We start from the raw sequence: 12,157 nt of genomic DNA, 5'->3' as shown, positions 1-12,157 counted from the left end.
CCTAAAGACAAGCAACCGTTCAGGTGTAAACAAGTCTTCATATTTCGTGATGAACATCCTATCGAATTCGAGCCAATGTGGAGATTGTTGAGATGTGGCTCTCATTTGAAGCTTCCTTCACAAGCCATTTTGGCTTATTTACCAAGCTTCTTCAAAGGCTTGCATGCCAAGGTTTCATAGCTTGCTTGCTAAGCTTTCAATGCTTGGTTGCCAAGTTTTACAAGGATTGCTATACAAGTTTCCAAACTTGCCTCCCATGCTTTCAACCTTGCTCTCCAAGTTTCATCATCTTCCTTTGCCTATAAAAGGTCATACATGGAGAACTTCTCTATTCATCACAAGCATAAACAACACACATCGTCCAATTCACACATCAACGTAGACCATTTGCTTTACTTCATATACACATAATTCGTGAGTGTATTTTGGTGAGAATTCTTGTTCCATTTGATAGAGTATTTGTGAAACAAAATATTGTCCTTTGTATTTCCTTTTCATTATAAGAGGATTTATTGTACTCTTCTTTTTACATAGTGGAACTTTACTTGTGAGCACTCATGATCTTTTACCTCTCACCGTGAGAGATTTTTTCACGTTAAATCTTATGTGTTATTTTCTTGCTCTTTTATTTGCTTTTCTTTAGTTCCCAATTGATCTGATAATGTGCTTTCGTATACCGCTCTATTTCTAACATATACATATCCAAGCGATTATTAAGCGACCAAAATGAAGATTAATATTTGATTAGATTATATGCACACATGTAATGATAGACATGTGATAATTATAAGATCACCAATGTGAATGATAAATTAGTCTAAAGAAATATTTATTATTTGACATGCATTAATATCTATGTTTGACCATTACAATAAGTGTACTACTAGATATTGATATGAAACATCAAGATAATTGTATGTTTGTAGTTTATGTGAATAGTTATTGACCCAAATGAAAATTACTATTTGGTCAAAATTTCAAACATACTAGTGATAAAAATATGTGATAATCATCATGTTTTCTATATGAAAAGTAAGTCGGTCCAAAGAAAACTTATTATTTGACATAATTAATCATCAATATTTGATTACTATATTAAATGTATGACTTACACATTAATATTTTTGTTCAAAAACTGAATATTACTTTTGTTAGGTAATTTCTGATGGATCCCACCACTATTTGAATTTGAGTTGAAATTGATTATTAAATTAATTTTAAGATTTATTGTATTATGCATTATTCTATTAATTCCTCTAATTTTATAATTTATGTAAATCTATATTCTACACTCGTTCTACATGGCACTAACTTTAAGAATTACGAAGAAAATATTATGTCTATACTTAGACGCGTGGATCTAAATCCTATACATCGGAAAGGAATAACTCATTGATCTTACATATGGAAGTTCAACTAAGGATAAGATGAACTTTAAGGAATGAAAATGTTCAAATAGTACAAGTCTTATGATCATTAGGTATGCAATTCTAAAAATATTTCGGGGCATAATGTCTTAGGAAAAAGTTTTAAAGTTAAATGTATACTATAGATTCATTATACGTTAGTTAATTGAGTCTAATGTATATATAAGTTGTACATGTGAGCATATTGAATACATGATTATAATACATATATTTAAGTAATCCAATCATAAATCATTGGAAAGCAGTCAAATAAGTTATACTATTCTTATAAAAAATAAGATATTGTATTTTCACATATATAAAAGTGATTTAGTTAGAGACATCAAGTATTGTTATTTAGTTTTATTAGAAGTCAATATGGTTAAAAATATATGTAAGGCTATATCTACCTATTAGGTGGATGAAGTGCTATTTTGGAAAGTGTTAAGAAAACACATAACTTCTTCTATGAAGATAGTGGTCTTAATAGCTAAACATGAGGCATGTAATTTTGAGATATGGCTATGTAATTCTTATCAGACAATTGATATACCATTGAAGAGTCTAAATAGTATATCGACATTTATTTAGTAAAACCTAGACTTTTAAAACTAGAAAACAGAAAAATCAGTTTGGCGGATCTTTTTTGCTTTGAGTTCTCAAATTTGGTTATTTTTTAACAATGATAATGCTTAGGTAACAATTCCTTTCAGTATGATTAAAGAAACTAAGGATGCATCTAGATTTGTATAAATTTGTAATTTGTTATCTCTATTCTATTTAAACCATTGATTATGAATATGTGTATACATTCTAACTTTACACTCAAACTTAGTTTAGAGAAGCATTCTCCAATTGTCTAGCATACACATTTGGACATGTTGATAATCAAATAATGAGTCTCAACGGACCCACTAAATCACATTGATCAAATCTCTATTCAGTAAACCTTCATGAAATTCAGTCAATAATATATAATGAATTGAAGAGTATGCATCAAACTCTTGAAAGTAGAATTACCAATGTCGAGTTTAAGCAACGAAATATAATTATCATTGTTCTCTAAACTACATGTTGCAATATGAGACCCAAATGATGTCAATTTTTTATATTTTAAATGGAATACAGTGTTGTTAAAACCATACCGGTTATCAAACCAGTCAGTGTACTGATATAGTGGTACAGTGGTTCAATTGGTGATTTAGTAATTAAACTGCATGCTGGTTAAACTTGACATACCTACTTATATTTATATGTATATATAAACTTATAACAACAAAAAAATTCAAATAGGTAGATACTCAAATTTATAATCCATGTTCATAATCTACTCAAACTCAAATAAACAAACAACTTTAAGTCTTTAACAAATTCAAAGTCTAAATTATAAAACATCTATCAATCCAAAAATATCACTTAACAACCGCAAAATATAAATAAATGACATAAGTTCACAACTCACTCTACAAAACAAATAAATTTGGAGTTTTAATATTTAACACCAAGGAGTCAAAGTTGTCTAATATCGAGATTATATTTTTACACCAAATCCTATCTTCAGACAATAATACTCCAAGATTACACACGAATGTTAGGAATCAAAAAGTGTAATCTAAGTATGCATTGGAACCAAAAGATTGACCGGTTCACCGGTTTTGACTGATTTTTGGCCGATTTTGACCAGTTTTGATACTTGACCGGTTCAACATCTGTATTGTACCGGTTAGGGTCTTGTTCGCCGGTTGAACCAGCCGATACGATACGGTTTTTATATCATTAATTAAATGTAATAGTAATTATAATAATCCATTCATACTTCTCATGACTTCCTCATTTATTATAACTATTATCTGTGGAAAGAAATAAGGATGGGAAGGTTTAGGGGGAAAGGAAATGCAAATGAGTTATAGATAACAAGATATAGGTTAAAAGACCATAAATACATTTTGAATCTTAGAACCCGTTTGTAAAAGATAAGAAAAGACCAAGGTTTCCATTATGGAATAAAGTAAATAAGCTTAACAAGTAATTTTCTAAAAGTAAATGAAAAGAAAGGGTTCATAAAAATGGGGAAAACATGATTACATCATAGTACAAATAGTGAGGATCATCATCCTGAATAGAGATGGCAAAACGTACATTGCCCGCGGGCGCGCTCGCATAGCCTGTATTTTTTGCGGGCAGAGCATAGAAATTTTGCCCGTTTTGCCTGCTAAGTTTGCGGGCATTTCCGTTGGGCATGCGAGCGGCCCATAAATATAATTTAAGGAAAAAGTAAGAAAATTTTAAATAAGTGATGATGTAATGTGATTTTTAATCCCTAAAAAAATTGTAATCTAATGTGATTTGTTAAACTTCATATAAAATATCAAAAATTTTGTTAATTTTTTATCTTCAACTAATTTATTTAATTTCATTTCATTTATTATATGAATTTTTTTATTTTTTTAAATTATTTAACAATGCCCGCGGGCCGCCCGCAAGCCCATTAGCCCGTTTTAAAACGGGCAGGACAGTGAATTTTGTCCGTTAACCAATGCGGGCATGCCCGCGCCCGCTTAAATTTTTGCGGGCATTTGCGGGTGCGGGCTAAATGGGCCGGGCGGCGCGTTTTGCCATCTCTAATCCTGAAAGGTATAAGAGATTTAGAACTGTCATATTACAATGACACCCCCTAAATTTTAGCGAAATTACACAAACCACTCCTCACTTTTTTACATCTACACAAACCCCCTAATTTTTATATTTTCATTACACTGACCACCATTGCACGAGAAATAAGTGTAATCTTTTAAACAAAAAAAGTGATATATACAATTAAGTTAACCAAAACATGATATATTATGGAGACAAGTCCAAATAATATATGAATCAATACATCTCTATTATTTTTGTTTCATTACGATAAAGTATAAGAGCGATTTAAACAATATCTACTCTTTCGAACTGTTGATGCATTTTGTAACAAAAAATAATGAAGATACATTAATTTGTATATTATTTGGACTTGTCTCAACAATATATCTTGTTTTGTTTAACTTAATTGCATTTATCATATTTTTTTGTTTAAAAAATTACACTTATTTCTCATGCAGGAGTGATCAATGTAACGAAAGTATAAAAACTAGGAGGTTTGTGTAGGTGTAAAAAGGGAGAGTGATTTGTGTAATTTCACTAAAACACATAGAGTGTCAGTGTAATTTAATCTTTGTTAATGAAAATATGCTCTTTATATAATTATAGTAGTTACACATTATCTCCATAGCAGTTGTCACGCTTCGATTTTCGGTCAAACACCGATCATACGACTAATTTGGAGTCGCCACCACGTTTTTGCGGTAAAAACATAGAAAAACCCTTTTGTGCCCATATATTGGATATATTGGTCTTGGAACTAGAATTTTGGACTCAGTAGTTGGTTATGGATCGAGAAAGGTATTAGCATATCGTCTGTCCGTTATCAAATGATACCCACAATAATCACATGAAGTTAAATATACTCTAAAGCTTGTTAAATAAAAAAAATATTTTTTATTTTTATGTTTGACAAGAGTTCATCATGCTCCTACATATCCCTAAGTGCAATAGGGGAATCAAGACTACATAATTATTAGTTAAAAATGTTTGGTGTGTTTGATTGGTTTTGATTAAGGTATGAAAATTTAGATCTTGTATCTCGAATAAGCAAGAAGATCCAACTATGGACTATACAACTTTGCTCATATTTGAGAGAGAGAAGTGACAGTTCGACACTATGTATTGTTTTTCAACTCAAATAAGGTAGGAAGATAAGACTTGGGTCAGGTACCACTTACCTAAACCCTAGAATTCTAAGACTTTTCAAATATATGAGTAACATTTAGATTTCTTATATCTTGGGTAAGTAAGAAGATCCAACTATGTACTACACCGTCTTACTCATATTAGAGAGAGAGAAGAGGCAGTTCAAGACCGAATACCGCTTTCCAACTTGATTAAGGTAGAAAGATAAAACTTGGGACGGGTACCGCTTATTGAAACACTAGAATTCTAAGAGTTTTAAAATATGTGAGCAAAATTTAGGTATCTTATATCTAGGGTAAGCAAAAAGATCCAACTCTAGACTACACTGTCTTAATCATATTCAAAAGAAAGAAGAGGTAGTTCACGACCGCGTACCGCTTTTCAGCTCGAATAAGGTAGGAAGATAAGACTCGAGTCAGTACTGCTTACTTAAACCCTAGAATTCTAAAAGTTTTAATTTATTAAATATATGTATAAAATTTATATCTCTTGTATCTAAGGTAAGAAAGAAGGTCAAACTCTAGACTATACCGCCTTACCCATATTCGAGAGAGAAGAAGCAGTTCAAGACCGCGTACCATTGCTCAACTCAAATAAAGTAGGAAAATAAAACTCGGGTCAGATACCGCTTACTTGGACCCTAGAATTCTAAAAGATTTTTGAAATGATTAAAGCATCATTTTGTATCGACATAATTGATTTGGAAGAATATTTTTCAATAATAAGTGATAATTAAAGTTGTCAGCTACATGTCTAAAGAATAATTAATCATAGAAACTATTAATCATTAAAACAGACTACATTAGTGATAATTAATAAATTCAAATTAAGCCCTATGGGAATAGGTTCATTTAAAAAATATTTTATCACTGGAATAATTACAACAAGAATTTTTGAACCTTAAGTGATTCCCTCTATTTTATAAACAAATAAACCAAAACAACTACAACTACATAAATTAATGACAATAATAAAGTATAAGAAATGTACCTTTTGTTGTAATGTTCCAACCATGCCATATGCCTCTACACGTGGAACCTCAATGTCTTTTATGGACATAGCCTTGTGGTATGCCTTGAGGTATTGAAGCCCTTGGACAGTGCCACCAAGAGTTGAAGAACGAGGGCTCTTGTATGAAGATGTGGATTTTGCTGAAGATTTTGGCCTTTGCAGTAAAACTTTCTGTTACTAAGTTATAAGTAGAACCAAATTAAAAGGAACTCTCTCATGGTCAAACACCACCACAACATGGAAAAGGATATGTTAGTTCTAGAATATTAATTATAAGTGATAAAGATGTGAACATTAGTAAAAATCCATCTCTATTTCCATCTACTTCTGTTAGATGATTATAGTGCACTTTTTCTAAGAGCTTGTAATAAAACCTGTGAATAAGGGAGGTGCCAATGAGCATGACTCTACCATTTGTTGGACCAATGTTTGTAGCAGTAACAATTCCACATGAATCCGAAGTTGCTATATTAAATGTGGTACTACAATAACTCACACATGAAGAACGATGAAGCAACTTCAGCATCTGAAGATTGCAAAAGTGATTTCTACAAAAACTAGGCCATGCTGATGGAAGCGTTTTCCAAAAAGAGTGCAAGTGGGGAAGCCAACGCTGATGATAATTAAAACAAGAAACCATTTCTATTTTGTGTTTTACAAGAGTAGGATAAGAATCAAAGTAGAAGTATAAGTACAAAGGGGGTAGCCATAGAAAGCATGTTTGGTAAATAAGAATCATCTCAGTTGCAGAGTGTGTGACTGCAAAGAAGGAGAGTTTTCAAGCTATGTTTAGATTGGTATTCTCATCTCTTTTTTGTTGTTGTCTTTGGTGGCTAATCTACTGCCATTTTTTGGTTGCATCCCTTTTTGTTGGCTTTGTCATTTTATCTCCTGGTTGCTGATTGTGGGATTACGATAGGGTAGTTGAGTGTGTGTTTTTCTAAAAATTGGTAGTTGTCGAGTGTTTTTGAAAATTGGTATGGAGATCACGTATCCTCAATGATGTCTCATTCTCTATCCCAAGTCAATCACATATTGACATGTGAATAAAAACAAAGTTTTAAAAACAAAAAATTATAAAAAGTAACACTCTAATTGGTTTGGGACAGAGATGAGACACCGTTTGGGACAGGTGATATCTGTCTATCAAGCTGCTGAGTTTAGTCCTAAGTGGGGCTTTTTATAGCCTCGCTTAAGTTTAAGGTTAGGGTTTAAGGAGAGTTTTAAGTAATTAGTGTTTAGTCTTCTGACTCTTTTTAATCGCGACCCAATCCATATAATGCATTGTGCAGCTACCAATTTTTAAAAAAAACCCTAACGAAATTGGGTATTCACAACAGCAAAATACAAGGATGAACAATAGCCACTCCTTTAAAACAAAATACAAACTAAATCAACTAGTCTTAACAAACCTACTAAATAGGAACTTTATTTAATTTAAAAACTAGTCCTAAGGACATGGACAACAACCCAACCAACAACTCTTTCATAACTTCCCTTAAGCTAATGTTGTCAAACTCATTAACATAATTCTCCAATGTCACACATTCCTAATGAAGTTTGCAGCGTTTGAAAAACATATACCTTTAATGGTTTGGTCATAATATCAGCAACTTGGTTAGCACTTGCACAATGAACTAAAGAAATAGTACCTTCATCTCACAATTTTATTAAGAAATGGAAACAAACATCTATGTGTTTGCTTTGACCATGCATTACTGGATTTTTGAATAACTTGACGATAGAGCTATTAACATAGTTTATGTTGGTACATTTCTTTCCTTCATGATTTAGCACTTTGAGTATCCTCTCCATTCAAATAGCTTGACATGCACATATAGTAGTTGCTACAAATTCTACCTCTGTAGTAGATAGTGTGATAATAGGTTATTTCTTCGAGCTCCACGAAATAGCTCCTGAGCTTAGTAGAAAAGCATATCTACTTGTGCTCTTTCTATCTTCACTATCACCAGTATAGTCACTATTTGTGTAGGCTTCTAATTCCTTTAATTTACTACTTTTCTTGTAGAGAATTCCCAAACTTATTGTTCCTTTAATATACCTATGAAATCATTTTGCAAATTGCAAATGAAGTTTAGTGGGCTTTGCCATATACCTGCTTAACAGACTTGTAGCATACATCAGATCAGGTCTTGTGGATGTAAGAAATATAAGACTTCCTATTATTTGTTTATAGAAATTCTCATCTACTGGTACCCCATCTACATCACCATGAATTTTCATACCTGGTATAATAGAACTTTGGATTGAGTTGCTTTCCAACATTCGAAATCTTCTCAAGACTTCTTCCGCATAGCGTTTCTAACATGAAGATCCCTTCCTTTTTATGTAGAACTTCAATTCCCAAGAAATAACTCATGCATCCCAAATTCTCTTTGCTCCTCTTGATGCAAAGAGTTTGTTCACTGTCACAACCTTCAAAACCTTCTTTGATGAAATGAGCTTTAATGCGACTGTACCATGCTCTTGGAGCTTGTTTCAATCCATAAAATGCCTTGTGCAGCTAGTACACTAAGTTTTCACGCCCCTTCATTTTATAGCCTCTTGGTTGATCCACAAAAACTTGTTCACTTAATTGGCCGAGCAAAAAGGGTGACTTCACATCAAGTTGATAGATTTTCCATCTTTTTTGAGCTGCTAATGCTATCACCATCCTTATTGTGTCAAGCAAAGCTAGTGGAGCAAAGACTTCTGAGTAGTCAACACCCTGTTTTAGAGAGTATCCCTTAGCCACTAAACGAGCTTTGTGCTTTGTAATCTTGTCATTTTCATCTCGCTTTGTGTTGAAAATCCACTTGACTCCAATTTTCTTGGTGCCATTTGGTTGTTCAAAGAGAGTCCATGTCTTGTTCTTCTCAATGGAATTTATTCCACTGTCCATGGCTTGCCTCCATTTTTCTTTTCTTACTACATCTTCAAAATGAATTAAGTCTTCAGTTGGATTTGCAGTTCCTATTTCTTGCACCATATTAACCTCTTCATCAGATAAAGAATCCCTACTCACAAAATCATTCATCTAACTAGGCATTCTTCTCTCTCTTCTCTCATTTTGTGGCCCATCATTTTTTGCAGCAGTTATTATTACTTCACTATCACTTATACTCACTTTATTACCTCCCTCAATCTCACTCACATTTCCTCCTTCTTCCTCACCCATATTTCTCACTTCTTTAACTCCTCCTGCAGTTGTGTTTTCTCTTCCCATTCTAAGTCTATACTCACTTGTGGTTCATATTCTTTTCCCCAATCTCACTGCTTACTTTCTTCAAACACCACATCTTGACTCACTATAATTTTGTTTCTTGCAAAATTGAAAAGTATGTATCCCTTAGTATTTTCACTCACTCCTAAGAAAAAACAAACTTAACTTTTATTGTCTAATTTACCTCTTTTGGCGTTTAGAATGTGAGTATGAGCAATACAACCCTAAACTCTAAAATGATCCACATGAAGTTTAATGTCACTCTAAACTTCTTGAGGTGTTACATCTTTAACTGCCAAAGAGAGATATCAATTTAGAACATGGAATGTCCAGTTCACTACTTCGAGCCAAAATGATTTTGGAATCCCTTTTGCTGATAGTAAGGCTCACACCATATTCATCATTATTCTGTTCTTTATCTTTGTGGACTCGTTTTGTTAGGGTGTGTAGGCATTTGTTAGTTGCCTTTGGATGCCATTTTTTTCCAAAAATTATCAGAATCAGTTGAGGTGTATTCACCTCCTCTATCTGTTCGAAGACACTTGAGTAACAAACATGCTTCCTTTTCAACCATACTCTTGAATAGTTTGAAACAATTTAGAGCATCTAATTTTTTAGCTAGCAAATAAACTCATGCTTTTCAACTAAAGTCATCAATGAAGCTTAGAATATACCTCTTCCCACTGTTAGATGTAGGAGATATGCGATCACAAATGTCTGAAGGAACTATCTCTAAAGGCTGAGTTGATCTCCAAGAAGACTACTTTGGAATTTCATTTCTAGTTTGCTTTCCATTCAAACAGTCCACACATGTGTCAATTGAGGCTGAGAATTTTGGAAGACCATGAACCATGCCTTTGATGCCACAACTTTGAAAGATCATCTCCATTTGCATGAAGACAATTTACCTCCATGTTCTTCGCTTCTTGCATTCCATGTGTTTCTAGTGGCTTAGACTCAATAGTAAACATTTTGTTTGCACTAATAATATATTGCACTATTAATCCTATTTGAGGATGGTATATATTGCACACTCCTTCTTGAAACAACACTGCCAAACCTTTCTCCTGAAGTTGGCCAACACTTACCAAGTTGTTCTTAACCTTAGGAACAAAATAAACGTCTCCTATGGTGTATCCAATTTCTCCTAGTGCTAGTTTGCCAACACCTTTTCCAGCCACTCCCATTCTATTATTGTTTCCAAGTTTGATAGAATGAGAGAATGTCATATCCAAACTTGAAAACATGCCTTTAGCACTACACATGTGATTTAAGCATCCTGAATCAACAAACCATATATATTTTCTCTCATGATCGCCCATATATGCCATAAGTAGAAGATCATCTTCTTCTGCATAGTTGATCACTTTGTTCCACATAGGGCACTCATATTGAAAATATCCTAGTTTGTGACATTTGAAACACTCAACAGTTGCTTTGTTGACAATGTATCTTCCTCTACGTCGACCACGTACCTGACGTGATCCTCTTCCTCTTCCTCTCCCTCTCCTAGAGCTTGTGCTTTCCTCTACTTTAAAAACATGGTCCTCATTTTCTCATTTGACTCAATTGAACTTTTGCTCATGCAATACTAATGAACTTTGTAGTTCATTAATGAAGATATCATCTGTATCCTTGGATTCTACAATGGATACCTCACACAAGTGAACTACCATGTTAGTGTTTACAAGATCTTCTCCATGATCTTGGAATCCGTCATATCTTTTCCATTGCTGTGTAATTTGTTTGAAACTACCATTACTCTTGCGAAGTAATCAATGACGATCTCTCCTCCATTTCCAGAATATGAAATTCTCTGCTCAAGGAATTTCTCAGAGGCTTCTTTACTTTTTCATTTCCTCTGAACTTCGTCTTCATTGATAACTACACCACCTTGGATGGGCGCCGATCCATAATTTGTTCAAAACAGTTCTATCTATTGTTTGATAGAGGTAATGCTTTACCTGATGATCTTTGGTTCTAGCATCTTCCAATTGTGCCCGCTGAGCATTAGTGAGAAATGTTCCTTGGAGTGGTTCTTCAAAACCATGCTCCACCAAACTCCAAAGACCATTTTCCTTCAATAGATTCTCCATGAGTTCACTCAAATGATCATAGTGACCATCAAAATGAGGAATTTTGGTAAGTGTTTTATCTTCACTCATTATATTATGTTTGAAAAATCTAAAATGATGATGCCTCTCTCACTAACTCACTTCCAGTATTTGCTCTGAGACCAATTGAAAGGTAGAAAAAACTCAAAACTATCTTTTTATCAATGTAAATAGGCTCTTTATATATCCATAACAGTTACACGTGATCTCCATATCAACAAAATACAAGGTTGAACAATAGCCACTAATTTAAAACATAATACAAACTAAATCAAGTAGTCTTAACAAACCTACTAAATATGAACTTTATTTAATTTAAAAACTAGTCCTAAGGACTTGGACAACAACCCAACCAACAACTCTTTCACATCCATCATCATCCTCATTATGAGTTTAGTCCAATATTTTTTTCATCTAGAAACACAACTAAAACCACTACGATGATAATAATAATCTGAAACATTCTAGGAGATACATTAAATGAAATGCACTCTAAAAATATAAAATGTTCTTATAGCACAACAAAAACTATGAAGGAGCTAATCCACTTCATGCATTTATTATTTAGGTGCATATGTTGCTCTCCAAATATGGTGTTATGTTTTTTGAAGTTACCATAG

The sequence above is a fragment of the Lupinus angustifolius genome, chromosome LG11 (genome assembly GCF_001865875.1).
Source record: "Lupinus angustifolius cultivar Tanjil chromosome LG11, LupAngTanjil_v1.0, whole genome shotgun sequence".
Classification (NCBI taxonomy): domain Eukaryota; kingdom Viridiplantae; phylum Streptophyta; class Magnoliopsida; order Fabales; family Fabaceae; genus Lupinus; species Lupinus angustifolius.
Note: the sequence above shows the minus strand (reverse complement) of the source record.